Source organism: Manacus candei, unplaced genomic scaffold (assembly GCF_025592945.1).
Source record: "Manacus candei isolate 608988 ecotype Guabito, Panama unplaced genomic scaffold, ASM2559294v1 h1tg000023l, whole genome shotgun sequence".
In the NCBI taxonomy this organism is placed as follows: domain Eukaryota; kingdom Metazoa; phylum Chordata; class Aves; order Passeriformes; family Pipridae; genus Manacus; species Manacus candei.
In genome coordinates, this window is record NW_026138071.1 from 26396120 (window position 1) to 26410451 (window position 14332).

The window sequence follows — 14332 nt, forward strand, 5'->3', positions numbered from 1 at the left end:
AGCGGGGGTGGAGGGTCCCCCACGCGGAGAAGCGGATGAGTGTGGTAGTGGGAGCAGCGGGACGAGGCGGCTCCCGGTGCGGCATCACTCCGGGAAGCGGGAGGGCGTGCACCCACCGACCCAGTCCCCCGTGTCCCCCCGTCCCCAGGTGTTCCCCCCGTGCGCTGCCACCGCCCCGGCTGGGCGGCTCTTCGAGGCTGCTTGGAGTTTTCGGTCCCTGGCTCCCAGCTTTGGGATGCTCCCTGGCTCTGCCGAAACAAACCCAAAGTGCTGTCTCCACCCAGGGACAAGTGGGGGTCTCCAAGGGGAGCATCTTTCCAAACACCCCCACTCGCCACTGCAGGGAGAAGTGTGCATGGGGATGGGTGACGATGGGGGTGCTGCATGGCTTTTGGGAGGGAACATCTTGTGGGGTCCCATCAGTGTCAGTCTAGTGGGTGTTTCTGACCCCTGGCTACTGGTTTTCGGGTGTGAGCATCCACAGGGTCCCACTAGTGTCAGGCTGTGGTCATTTATGAGCCCAGGCTCCAGGCGTGCTGGTCACCGAGCACCACCAGTGCTGGGGGGAGGAAGGGGTCCCAGGCCTCCCAACTTCCCCTGTGGCTGGGCAAATCATCTCCTGGGAGCCCAGTTCCCCAGCCAGGACTTTGTGTTCTTCCTCCAAAATTAGAATCATCATAGAATCATGGAATCACAAAATGGTTTGGGTTGGAAGGGACCTTAGAGACCATCTGATTCTAACCCCCCTGCTATGGGCATGGATGCCACCCACTAGATCACTGGGCTGGTTCATCAGTATGTGCCTCAAGGGAGCACATGATGCCCTGCACTGGGGTTGCTGCCCCTCCCTACTGGACCCATCGTCTCTCCTCACCCCTATTCCACATGGAGCAGGCTCGAGGGGTCAGTTTATTCAGATCTTGATCCTGGGGCAGCATTTATTGCCCATCTCCTCCCAGCGAGCCCTCCCAGGGTCTGGGTGAGACCTTGCTGCCCCATCCTTGCAGCAGCCCAGCCCTGTGCAGCATCCTCCAGCATCGGCTGCGCTGCAGAGTGTCCCCACCCTGTGCGGATGCTGCATGGCCCCCTGGGAATGCTGCAGAGCCTTGTGCTGCAGGGCATCCCCCCAGCCCTGTGCCCAGAGAACCCAGGACAGGTGGGGCAACTCGGGACCGTGATGCCCCAGGGACTCCCATGGTGCTCAGGGTTTGGGGTGAAGGTGGCACGGGGCAGGTGTCCCAGGATTTCCAGGCCTCCAGCTGCAGACGGTTCATGCTCTTCATGCTTGTGAGAGAGCATCTGTGCATCCTGAGGGATGCAGTAGCAAGGGAGTGAGTTGTCCTGGTAGGAGATACACCAGGCACTGCACCCAGGGTCTTGGGTGGGCTGGGAGGTGGACAGGGATCCCTGCGGATGGAGGGGATGGATAGCAGCCCCCAGTGCAGACTGTAAGGAAGCAGAGTGGGGATGGAGAACCCCGTGGGAGGTGAAAAAAGCACCTAAAATCTCTGTGACCTAATCTGTGCTTTCTAGGAGCATTTCCGCAGTGGCCCGTGGGAAGATGCGAGAGGGAAATCCCTGTCTGAGCTTGATTTAAACGTTCAGGGCAGGTCCATGCAGGTGCTGAAACTGCTGCCAGGCTGCTGGGGTGGGTCAAATGATGCTTGGCTCCCTGTGGAGAGCCCTGGATCCATGGGGCTGTGGCAGGAGGCTCCAGCCCAGGTTAGTGGGTACCAGTGTAACTCCCAGCACCTTTCCCTTTTCCTTACAATGGCCCCAGGAGAACCTGGGCTTGTTTGGGGCCCTGCACAGGGAGGTTGGGCTGCTGCAGCCAGCCCTGCACGCATGGTGTCCCTGGATGGACCTTCACTCCCAGCTCAGGGCAAGGAGCATCCTTCATCCTCCTACCCTGTCCCAGCTCAGTGATGCTCGTGCCCATGGGCACAGCCATGGGTTGAGGCTCCCACCTTTCCACATTGTAGAACTAGGTCCATTTTCATCAGGCTGGCAGGAAAGGTGGGTGCTGTCACCTCCCTGTCTGACTGCAAGGGAGAAATGCTCCTTGTAACACAGAAATTCCCACCTGTCCTCCACAGGCACCTGTTTTCTGTCAAGGAGGGAATATGAGATTTTCCAACAGGCTGGTTCCCCCTATTTTGGGGAAAGCCTATCAAGACTTGGCACACTGATCAATGGGGATCCCATCAGAACTATGGATAGTTGGCAGGTTCCTAAATGAAGCAAGGACTCAGGAGTGCAGGAATCAAGAGCTTTCCCCCCAAAGCAGCGAAACAAAGTGCTTTAAATTTTTCACCTTTTTTTTTTTTAGTTGCTTTTTCCCTTTGGTGAACCCCAAACATTGTCCCGTTTGCTGGGCAGGCTTTGTGATGGGACATGTGGAAGAGAAATGCCATTCCCCAGGTGGGGGGCATGTGTTTCCAACCCCATTTAGTCCAGCAGTAGCACTGGGGTCTCATGGCATGCCCCTCTCCCCGGCCTTGCCAGGGGAGTGTTGGCATCATATCCACCAACCTGATGGGTGCACACAGTGGGGAAACTCATCACTGACCAGAGGTGGAGAAAGGATCTGCAAGGGAGGGCAGCCAGCCAGCTTCTCCCAGGAAAGGGTTAATCCTGGAGCTCTAGCTCTGGTATCCTATTGCTGGCTGCTTTGGGTAAAAGCTTTTCTGGCTCTGTTTCAAGGGCAGCGGCTGGAGGATGACTCATGAATCCCTGCCACCAAGGAGCAAACTCTCTTGTCCCCACTTTCCCAGCACAAGGTGATGATTTCCTGAAAATCCAAGTGCCTCAGCGGGCTCTGGTCAGCTGGGTGGGGAAAAGCTTCATCTAGGACCTGCTCGTCCTTAGGGAATCCTTAGGGAACTGGGGTGATGACATCTCCAGCACGGAGATGTGTGGGTGTCCCCGGGATAAGGACCTGCTGTTGGGGCATCAGGACACGTTGTTTGGAGGCTGCTTTTGCCCCATAACAGCCTGACTCTCATCCCTTTATTCCCCAGGGAAAGAGCCACCTGCCCAGCTGCACCTCCACCTTCCCAACACCACCAGATGTGCCTCCACATTGTGCTGCGCGAGGAACCGACTCCGGGGGTAAGAAGGCAGGAATGGCCCCACCACGGGTCCACGGCTGTCCAGGGGACTCCTGTGTGATGGTGGCATGTTCCTCCCCGGCACAGGTCACACAGGCTGGTGGCAAGGCCATTCCAGACCGGCTCCGTGCTGCCAAGGGGTGGTGTGTGACCTCAGCAGGCACGGGGACACCACCACCATGGTGCAGGAACATCAATGTAGGCATGGGGACATTACCACTGTGTAAGGGGGGGCATGGGGGCATCACCATGGCCACGGGACACCATCACTGTGGGCATGGGGACATCACCACCGTGTACAGGGGGGGCATGGGGACACTGCTGTGGGCATGGGGATACCACTGTGACCGCGGGGACATCATCACTGTGGGCACGGGGATATCTCTGTGGGCATGGGAACATGGGGACATTGTCACTGTGGGCATTTCCATGGACATGGGGACATGAAGACACCATCACTGTGGGCATGGGGACACTGCTGTGGGCGTGGTTACGTCGCTACCATGACCTGTGGGGCACAGGGATACTGCTGTGGGCATGAAGATACAGCCATGGCATGGAGCTATTACCACCCTGGGCAGGGGTACATCACCACCATGGGTACAGGGGGCACAGGGCATGAGGATACCATCAATGTGGGCATGGGGAAACCACCACCATGGGCACAGGGGGCATGGGAACACTGCAATGGGCCCAGGGAGACAATCATGGGCATGGGGACATCGACACCGTGGGCACAGGGGACATGGGGACACCACCACGGGCATAATCACTGTGGGCACCACCATGGGGTAGTCTCCTTTTATCCAGGTGATGTTGGGAAGCTGGATGATCTATGATGAGGTCCCTGCTACCTGTTGTGCTCCTAAAAGGATGAAAATGAGGACTTTTGGTGATGACAGTGGGTGAGGGCATCCAGGGAATGTCTCCTCCCTTTTGTGCGGGCAGAAAACTGAGGGCTTGGAAGAAGTTTTGAGGTTTCAGGGTGGAATTATTTCATGGTAGGCAGCCTAATCCATCTCTGGAGTGACCCTGCTTGGGGCAGGAGCTGGACCAGAGACCTTCAGAGATACTCACTCACTGTGCCTCCGTATTTCCTTAAAATAAGGAAATTATTCCCTATTTAAAGGCTTTTACTGGATTGATAACATGAAGGCAATGGTTTTGGGACCCCAGAATATCTGGGAAACAAAGCCCTTCCCTGTGATGGTGTGTCTCCATGGGGCAGGCAAGCCTCTCCATGGGGGTTTCCTCTTTGACTCAGTTTCCCCACCTGGAAAATGTGTTTTTCTGGGGGATCCCCAAAGAAAATTTTGGGATTTTCCCAAAATTCCCCCTCGAGGACATGGGGATGGATGAGTGAGGGACTTGGAAGTTACCTGTTTTTGACCACACAGCTTGAGTGGCCGTGGTCCCCAGGGACACACCGATGGCTCACCCTCTCTCTCCCAGGACATTCACTTGCATGTGCCAGGGAGGTGTGGTTCCCCAGGGAAGGGGCAGAGTGATGCTGTGCCATGCTGATGGGTGTTACACCTCATCCAGGGTTTCACCAGGCTCTGCTGGCCATCTGTGCTCCTCCATCCAAGAATCAGGGTGCAGTCCATACCCAGATGCCACACATCCCAGCCTGTACGTTCTCCATCCTTTCCCTGGGCTGCAGCATTCTCCTTCCAAGCATTTCTGAGAGCTATCATGCCCGTCCTCATCCGCTCTCCCACCTCAGAGTTTTCTGAGTAGAGCTGATGATATCTGGTGAGACATTTATCCCTTGAGAGCACGCAGGAGGAGTTTTCCAGCCCTTAAGCAAGGGAAGAAAAAAAGGATGAAAGGATAAAACAACACAACCCAGAAGAACAGGGGCTGGCACCAAATTTGCTGATCTCCTCGCTCTCCGTGGCCTCTGGTGCAGAAGGAAAATGAGGTGGAGAGAGTTGGCTGCTTATGGATGGCCCCAGGAGCAGGAGCAGGCCCAGGCTGTGTGTCCTTGGGCTGACCTCTGTTTTGGGGTCTTCTGGGCAGAAACACTCTTCTGAAGGATGCAGGGTCAGCGTGGCTGTGGGTGATGTCCCTGGTGGGATCTGCTGTGGGGCTCGGTGCTGACACAAGTGCTGTGATATCAGCACGTTACATCACTCCTAATCCTTTTAGAGGGAGCATGTTTGGTTCTCCAGGTCCCATCCTGAGGATCTGAACTAGCCCACTCCAAGGGACCTAATCCTTCTCCAACAGTGAGGAAGGACCAGGGATTCCTCTGTGCATGGTCTGTCTCCTACCCCTGGCTGCTCCTCCAGCTTCCTGTGCCCACCAAGGACCTCTCAGTCTTGAAGAAGTTTCAGCCTTTTGTGTCTGGGGAGCACTTTGGAAGTTTTAAGAGCTCACCAGATGTGGTTTTCCTCAAGGATACACCAGTTGCTGTGTCTCCCTGCATAGGGCACCTAAGGCTTAGCTTGCTGGGACCTGTGTCCCCAAACCAGGACTCCAGCAAGTACCCAAAGCCCCAGCGCTGCCTCCTCTGCCCTCAGGGATGCTGGGAGCCCTCTGGGACCCCTGCTGGGTTTGCCTTTGCCTGCGGAGGGAGGAAAAGGTGGAATGTCAGGCTTCCCCCACTCACCAACCGATTTGTCCTCTAGGAGATTAGTCCCTTCCCTGGCTTATGGGGGGATTTGCAGCTGCTCCATCTGCTCGAACCCAGTGGATCAGCGCGTGCCAGGGAGGAGCAGCCAGAGCCCAGCTGCTGTTTCCTCTCCCAGGCGTCCCAGGGAAAGGGTTGCACCCTGTTTTGGGCATTTCTGGCTATATCTGTTGGAAAGGAGCAAAAATCCCTGGAGCAGGTGAAAGTCCTGCTTGGAATGGGGTTTAAACCCAAGAGTGTTGATGGAGCTGATGAAAACCATGCGGAGTAATGGCAGGTTTTTTAAGCTGCTTTTTAGGCTGGTGGAAAGCCTTGAGGATGCTTCAGGATCTCCCCTTTCATCCAGGAGAGTCCCAAAGAGATGATTTCCCTCTAAATCCATTTGGCCTTTGGGAAAGCAGGCAGGTGGGTGGGGAGGAGAGCGTCTCAGTGTGGATTTTCCCACACTGCTGGGGATGTGGGGGAAATGGAGGTGTTTGCTGGCTCACAGGTACTTTCAGAGCCAGGTTTTCCCAGGAGGGAAAACTGGGAGGCAATAGGGGCAATACAAGGCTCTCCCTTCTCCTGCTCCGTCGCTCCTGTCTTGTCACCAGGCACCAGTTGAAGGTGATGGGTAGCAAAGAGGCTGGAGGTGAGTTAGGAAAGAGCTGGTGACAAGTGGGCTTAGGGAGGCTGGATTTATAGGGACTGACTGAACTAGGTTTGTGGAAGTGGCGGGAGGGAGCTGCTGGGTGATGTTGGGGGCTGGGGCATTGCTCAGTGCCATCCGACTCCCAGGATGTAGGGACCCTGGGGACACAGCAGCCCATGCCCAGATCCCAGCCGAGAGCAACTCTGATATGCTGCTAGACCCAGGAATGTGCTCCCTGCCATGCTGCTGCCTTTTCATCAGGAATGGGGCCACATGGGACCCTGTCAGACCCCTCCCACCTCCCAGAAAGCACCAGTTTCTCTTCTAACCTGGCAGAAAATCACAAACAGGGGAGATTTGGGCAACGTAGATGAGATGCTGAGATGCCAACACCATCCCCATCCAGCTCACCCACCCCTGTGGAGCCCGGGGGTGACCGGTTTCAGCCCTCCGTCTCCGTTTTCCTTCCCTTGCTGTTTCGCCCGGAATACCGATGGAGGCTGCCAGGTGTCAGCTCGGAAATCTTTTAACTTTACCTCATCTCCCCAAATGGACAATGTCTCCGCTCATTAGGTACCCGCCCAGGGGGCAGATGTCAGCTCCACTCACGGCTTTTCTCAGCTCATCTCTGCCCAGGCTCTTGACGGCTTCGGAGCGCTCAGGTCCCATCACGTCACTCCGGCTCTGCCTGCAGGGCTGCCCGCTCTGCCTGCCCGGCGGCACCTCATCTCCGACCCCCTGCCCCGGCCTCGTTGCCTCCCCCTCTTCAGCAGTGGGGTTTTCAAGGATTTTTAGTTAAAAGGCCAGAAAATCACAGGCACCAGTGGCACATGTGTGTGTGTGTGTGTGTGTGCGTGTGCGCAGAGCTGGAATTGGTTTTCCTTGCCCAGGCAGTGCCTGGGAGGAGAAGCCAGCTCTGAATCAGGTCTGCCCTTTGAGGCTGATGCATCCCGACAGCTTGTTCACTGGGACATTAAAATCATTGCCCCTGTCTGCGTAAAACACCCGGGAAGGTGGATGATGGGAACACAGGTCAGGGGAGGATCGTTCTCTCCCCTGCGCCATGAGCAGCGGTGCTGAAAACCCCAAACGGCAGAACAAAGCAGATCCTGGCGATGCGAGGGCTGCTGCATCCCAAATGGATGGAAGCAGGGTCCTCTCCAACATGAAGGGGGCTGGCAGCCTGGGGGGGACAATGCAGATGGAACCATCTCACTAATGTTCCCATCTGTAGGGTGTGCTATAGCTCAGGCTTTGGTGATATGGTGGGAGAACATCCCCATCCCATCCTATTTTGTCCCAGCCCCATCCCATCTCCATTCCATCCCATTCTGTCTCATTCCATCCTATTCCGTCCTATCCCCACGCCATCTCATCCCATCCCATCCTGTCCTGTACCAGCCCTGTCCCCATCCCATCCCTATTCCATCACATCTCATCCCATCCCAGCGTTGCCATCCCATTCTCATTCCCATCTCACCTCATCCCATCCCTATCCCATCTCATCTCATCTCATCTCATCCCAGCCATTCCCATCCCCATCCCATTCCAGCCATCCCTCACCACTGCACAGCATTTCTTCCCAAAGACCTGGAATTTTCCCTGGAGGGTCACAGCAAAGCCAGAGGACAGCTCCTAGCTCTCTGTGCTTTCTGTGGAACTTGGACCTCACACAGGTGCCCAATGGTCCCAGATATCCCAAGGAAGGTTCCCAATGGGCATAGAGGGCCAAGAACTCACCGGTGAGGGTAAGCTGGAGTCTTGAGTTTGAAGGAGAGGCAGGGTGGGTGTTGGAACAGGCTTTGGTATTTTTGGGAAGTGGGAGTGGTATGGAGAAGGGGATATGGGAAAACCTGCTGGTATTTGGGATGGTAGAATAGGGCATCCTACCGTGCCTGAGCAAAAGCAGGGATTTTTCACAGTCCTGTAGGATCAGGCGTGGGACCTGCTCCCACATGGAAGTACCTGTCAGCTCACCTTAGAGGCTGGGCATGAGCAGGAAGCACACACACTTCCTTCAACTTGGCATCCTGTTGATGCCATGTGGTCAAACCCTCTTTGTAGGTTTGTCCGTGTTTCTGTGTTTCCTCCTTTCCCATCCAAGACTAAATTCCTTATGTCCTCAGGTGCTTTTACCTGGGAGCAATAGGTGGGATTTGCTGGGATCTGGATGTTCTGCTGTTCAGAAATTACTCTTTCAGCATCCCGAGTGACTCTTGTGAACATTGCTGACCAAATTTCCTGATGGGACATAGTCCATGAAAGCCAGCAGGCAAACTGGTCGTGCAGGGATGGAGCCATGCTCTCCACCACCATGGATCAGGAGATGAAAAGCTTTTGGTGGGATAAGCTTGCTGGTGCCTCTCCCAGCACCAATGCGTGCTTCACTGAAGTGAACAACCAGGGAAAAAAATATAATTTACCCCTTTGCTTGTACTCTCAGGGCAGATACGAACTGCAGGGGCTTTGGCCATGCTGGAGAGAGGATTTGGGAGTTGGTGGTGAGGATGTTGGTTCCGCCAGCAGCCCAAATGTTTCTTGTCCATCTCATGATGCCTTTTAAGACAATTCCTGAGTGTTTTGCACTGGTCACTGATGAGCAAGGAGCCACTGCTGTGTGATGTGGGGACACAGGCAGTTGACAGAGATCCATATCCACGTCTGCTGGGTGACTGTGCCCAGTAGAAGCTTCTGGAAACAGCCCCACTGGAGATGTCAGAGGATGCTTGAAGCAGCCATGGCCAAGATGTGCTTTGCAGTGCTGAGGTTTCTGCTTGGAGGCTGCTTGTGGGTTACCTGAGGATCACTCTTTCCCCCTGCTGGAAGTGAGGTTGTCCCAGCATGGCACCAGTCCTCTGGGAGACACAGGTACAGGTGTACTTGCAGGTGACCTGCACCTTAATCACAGGGAACACCACGTGGGTTCAGGACTGTGGGTTCAGGACCATGGGCTCATGGCTGGGATCTCACCCTGCAGCCTGTGGTGGAAGAGAGGAAGGAGTGTAACATAAGAAGGAGCAGAGCTGCTGGGAGATGGACCAAGATTTGATTAAGAAAACTGCTGACAAATTCCTTAATGCTGCATTCCCTGGTTGCTTAAGCCTTGACTTGGGATAAACTCAAACCTATGACCTGGAAGACAAATACAATCTCTTCCCTCGTGTATTTGTGGGCTGTGGGTTGTTGCTCTATGCCCACACTGGCAGTGGGGAGAAGGCTTGGGGTTTCCTTGCAATGCCTTGTCCTTCCAGCATCCTGGATCCTTGTCTGAGCCCCCTTGTGCATGGGTAATATTGATGAAGCTAGTACAATGGTCAGGATTCTTCCTTCTTTTTCTCAATCCTGAAATCAGTGACCAGCAATTTGTACTGATTGGAATAAAGCAATTACTGAGGTTTCCTCTGTTCCGGGCTGATTTCCCTTTGTGCTTCCCTGTTCCTCATGTTGCCCTCGGCCACAGCAGCAGTGCTGGCAGGATGCTCTTGTTCATTCTGGAGGGTGGGACTGGCTGGGCACCTCAGGCTGTTGAGATGTGCTGTCTTCCAGATCCTTCCCTGCCACCTCCACTGCTGACCCACAGCCCCACGGGATCCCTGGCCTGTCCCTGCGGCTCCTCCAACGGTGAGTCACACTTTGGGTTTTCCATCCCTTCTAATTTGTTTTTTTTTTGGCCAGAGTCCATGGGGAAGGATGTTACAATTGTGACAGTTAGGGGGATTCAAAACCTATTTGGCTTGTGTAGGTTCAGTGGAGAGGAGTGAACCCTGAGGAATCTCAAGGTCCATCTTGGGATGTGTCCTGATTGCAGGTGACACCAGCTGGGGATGCAGCCGCTACCTTGGAGGACATGGAGAGACCTATAGGATGTTTTAGGGAAAAAATATGGAATTCTGAGGACAGCTGGTCGCTGAAAGGGGCTGCGTAGTCTCCATCCTTGGAGGTTTTCAACCCCAAAAGGGATAAAGCCCTGGGCAACCTGCTCTGATCTTAGTGCTGACACTGCTATGAGCATCAGCAGGACTGAAGACTGACCTCAGGAGGTCCCATGGGCTCCCCTCCCACTGCCAGGCTCCTTCCCATAGCAGGGAAGTGCCCAGGTCACTGGGGACGAGCACAGAGGTTGCTGAGTCACCAGGAAGAGGAAGATTTTCCCTGTTAACACACAAGCTGCCTCGGCACATTAAGAGCAGCACCAAGTCCAAGCAAGGAGTGGGGTCTGCTGCTCACCCACCCTACTGCCCAGGGAATATTTTAGGCAATGGAGAGACTTTCCTGCCCTCTGGCACTCGATTTATTAGCAGCTCAGGCTGCTCCATTGATTGTATTGACGGGTAGTGCATGCCCCAGTTAACTTATTGGAAGCAGCAGCACAGATACAGCATTAAAAATAACCCGGCACCCCATGTCACTGAAACATGCTGGATGATTTCCATCACGGTTGGATTTCTGGGTGGACCACTGGGCTGTGTTCACCTGGGGGATCCCAGGCATCCCCTCCTCCACAGAGCAGCGCTTTGGATGATTTCACTTGATGGACTCTGAGGATCTGCCCAAACCTGTTTGGAATGTAGAGAAAAATATTAGGTGGGGCTTACCTACCTCAAACACAACCTGGAGGTGATGCTCCTGATCATTTTACCCCCACTCCTAAACCCAATCTATGTTTTACTTCTCTCTGAAATTCACATTAAGCAGCTGTTGGGTGTCCTTCCTCTGTGCTGTGCTAACCTCTGCCATGTCCTGGTCTGCAGGCCCAGGCCGTGGACTGCTGGGTTCCCCACCCCAGCTCTCAGCATGCCCTTTTCTGGTGCAGCCAGACCCTCCCAGGAATCACTTTGGAGCTCAAGGCCATCCTGCAGGGTAAGGTAAGGTCAGTTCAGTCTCTTTCAAAATCAGAGCATCCCAAAATGGTTCGGATTGGAAGGGACCTTAAAGACCGTCTTGTTCTACTCCCCTGCCATGGGTAGGGACACCTTCCACAAGCCCCGTCCAACCCAGCCTTGAACACTTCCAGGGATGGGAGAGCCGCAGCTTCTCTGGGAAAATCCTGGAAAGGGTCTTTGCAGCTCCCTTAGGCTATAAAATAGGGAGGATGCTGGGCCTCTCTCGTCCGTCTCTGCAGGTCTCCCATCCTGCTGTCTCTGCCCTTGCTGCCTGCTTTCCACCATGTTGGTCATTCCATTAAAACCAGCTAAAGAGCTAAGCTGGGAAGTGCATAGGCAGAGTGATTTTCATCAGCCACTCTGCTTTTGTGACTAAAATAGATCCGTGTTGGCCCGGGGCCATCATGTTGTCCCAGGCATTGACTGGCACGAATGGATGTCGGGGCAACATTTTCCATTAGCGAAGAGGAGGACACGCGTCTCCGGGGGAAAAGACAGCTCCATAAAGCAGAAATGTTGTAGCAGCAGAGAAATCCACCTCTCTTTTCTCCCTTTTTCCTTTTAAAAGTGTCACTTATTCCTGTTTTCTGCACGTAAAACCCTGGGAGAGACTGGCCAGAGCAACACCCTACACCTGCGACAGGATGGTGTGTTTTAGAAAAGGGGATGGAGGTTTCTCAGAGGAGCTGCAGGTGACCCAGTAAGGTGCAGCAAGAGTAGAACTTGCCAAAAAAACTGTGAGGAGGTTTATCCATGGTCTGGTGATGTGGGGGATACTGGTTATGTCTGGTCATGAGGTCTCTGTCTGCAGCTCCGGCTTGCTATGAGCATCCTCTTACAAACACATCCATCCGTAGAGGGATTTTTGGGCTGGAGGGTGGCCTGAAAGCCATGAGCTGAAGGAAGGATGCACTTGGGAGTGCATCCCTGGAGGTCCCTGTCTCTTCCCTGCTTGCTGGCATAGCAAGTCTTGGGGAAGGGATCCCCCACTACCAACCCCAGGAAAACCGGGACATGTCTTTTCCGGGGCAGCTCAGCATCCAGTCTGGGACCAAGTCTCCAAACTGTCCAGCAAATGCATTTTATTCTCTGGCTTTAGTGAAGACACTTTTTTGCAATAAGTAGTTGTTAAAGTTACTGTTCATTTGGGTGAACATCACAACATCCTGCAGCTCTCACCTCCCTCCAGGAGGTTCTCTGACATAATTTTTCTACCTTCTCATGATCCCTGTCCAACATCCCATCTCTTCTCCCAGACCTGTGTCCCGGCCCCTCTCCCATATCCACAGGTGGGAGAGAAGCCTGGTGCCTGGCTCTGTCCAAGCCCCCCTCAATGCTGTGTCTTGGACTTCTTGCCCCTTGGGATTTCATCCTCGGAACTCAAGACTGAGACTGTGTGTGTGTGGTACCATGACTATTTTATAGAAAAACTCCAGGTGGGAGGGACACCTGGAAAAACACATGATGGGATTCTTGGAGTTGTCCTGTGCCAGGCCAGGAGCTGGACTCGATCCCTGTGGATCTCTTCCAACTCAAGTATATTCTGTGAGTCTGTTTTTGGAGACCACTTTACACTGGGAAAACTGCTGCTGCTCCATCTCCCCTCCATGTGATGGAGTGAGCAGTCACTGCTGATGCTGGAAGCTGGAGATGCTGTGGGGTGCTGGGGTGGAAATTGCCTATTCTGGCAAGGGAAAAGGCTGTGACACGAGGCTGCAGTGTGGTGATGGGGCTGTGCTCTCCAGTGGCAAACCATTTCCCAGTTTGACCCTTCTGCTTAATCTGAACTTGAAGGTGAACGAGCAGAGCTCACTCATCGATCCGGGACGCGGCTGATGAGTGCCATGCCCTGCGGAGAGCTCAGCCCCAGCGCCAGCTCCCGCTCTCACCCTGTTTTTCCTGCCTCCCCTTCACGCCTTTCCAAAGCCATCAGTCAGAGTGTGGCACCCCAGGCCACCGACCTTGCTGGAGGCCAGGGGGACAACATATAGGTCCCCGAAGAGAGCTGCCCCGCTGTCTGAAGGGCTTCTCCCAGCTGCCACCGCCACCTCTCTGCTGCCGGTAAGCCTGGCATCTGCCTGCCATCAGCTCGGGGGTGCGGGGAGGCACAGAACAAGGCAAATGTGTTGCTGCCCATAATGCCAGGAGTCATGTTTTTAGCAGGTAGTGACGTTATCTGCCAAGCTGTGCACTGACTCTCCTGGTTTAAGGGGTCTGATGTCTTAATGTGGGCAAAATATAACTTGAATCGTCTCTGCGCTGCTCTTAATCTTTAGCTAAAATGCCACATAAACTGCCAAATTGTATTTTTTTGACCCGTTAGGAAGCAAAACCTCATTTTAGGTTGGAAACTTAGAATTCGTCTTGCTTAATACGTAAAAAGCTTGGGTTTTGGGGAAAGGAAGATGATACACCTTCCCTTCACATCTTCCGTGCTTTAGCCACAGATTTTTTTCCCCGCAGCTGAAAATAACAAACCATTTTAATCTAAGTATTGCTTGTTCTGATCTTTTAATCCAGCTTGCTTTCTATCAGCGCAGCGGCCTGAAATGATTTATCCACCTGCCTCTCTATTATATAATTATTGGGAAGATTACTGGGGAGTCAGCTTTAGCTGGGCATCCATCGCTGGGGAAGGAGGACGGGGCTGGAAGGTGGGGGGGGGGGTTCATGGAATCACAGAATCATGTAATGTTTTGGGTTGCAAGGAACCTTAAAGATCATCTGGTTCCAATCCCCTGCCGTGGGCAGGGACACCCTTCACTAGGCCGGGCTGCTAAGGTTTCTTCTCTCCTTTGCACCTTGGCGATTGGAAAACATGGGAGAGGGAAGCAGCAAGCCGAATGCTTTGCGCTGGGTCTGTAGTTTGCATCTGAGTGTGGAAAGTTTCTCCCTCAATCTATATTTGTTGGAATTAAATGCCCCATGGTCTGGCTGGTAGCTGGAGAAGCACGACCTTCCAAGACAGAGAGGATTTGGGGGAAACTCTGCGCTTCTTCACACTTTTTGGGGCATTTTTTAGCTTTACTTGCGGTTTTGGGAACAGCGTGGTGAGGCAGTCCATCCTTGGGAA

The 14332-nt window shown here is 54.0% G+C and overlaps 1 protein-coding gene across 17 annotated transcripts in view; it reads left to right on the plus strand.

Moving 5' to 3' along the window:
• PCBP3 (poly(rC) binding protein 3) overlaps positions 1-14332 on the plus strand; it is a 56220-nt gene that overhangs the window by 1015 nt on the left and 40873 nt on the right. For 10 of the 17 annotated variants that reach the window (XM_051787205.1, XM_051787215.1, XM_051787220.1 and 7 more), the window contains exons 2-6: positions 3021-3111; positions 3198-3308; positions 9923-9997; positions 11128-11241; positions 13054-13320. The gene's annotated coding sequence lies outside the window, so the exon portion shown is untranslated. Of the gene's footprint in view, positions 1-3020; positions 3112-3197; positions 3309-9922; positions 9998-11127; positions 11247-13053; positions 13321-14332 lie in introns of those variants that run through there. The other 7 variants (XM_051787207.1, XM_051787212.1, XM_051787208.1 and 4 more) reach the window with 7 other exon arrangements.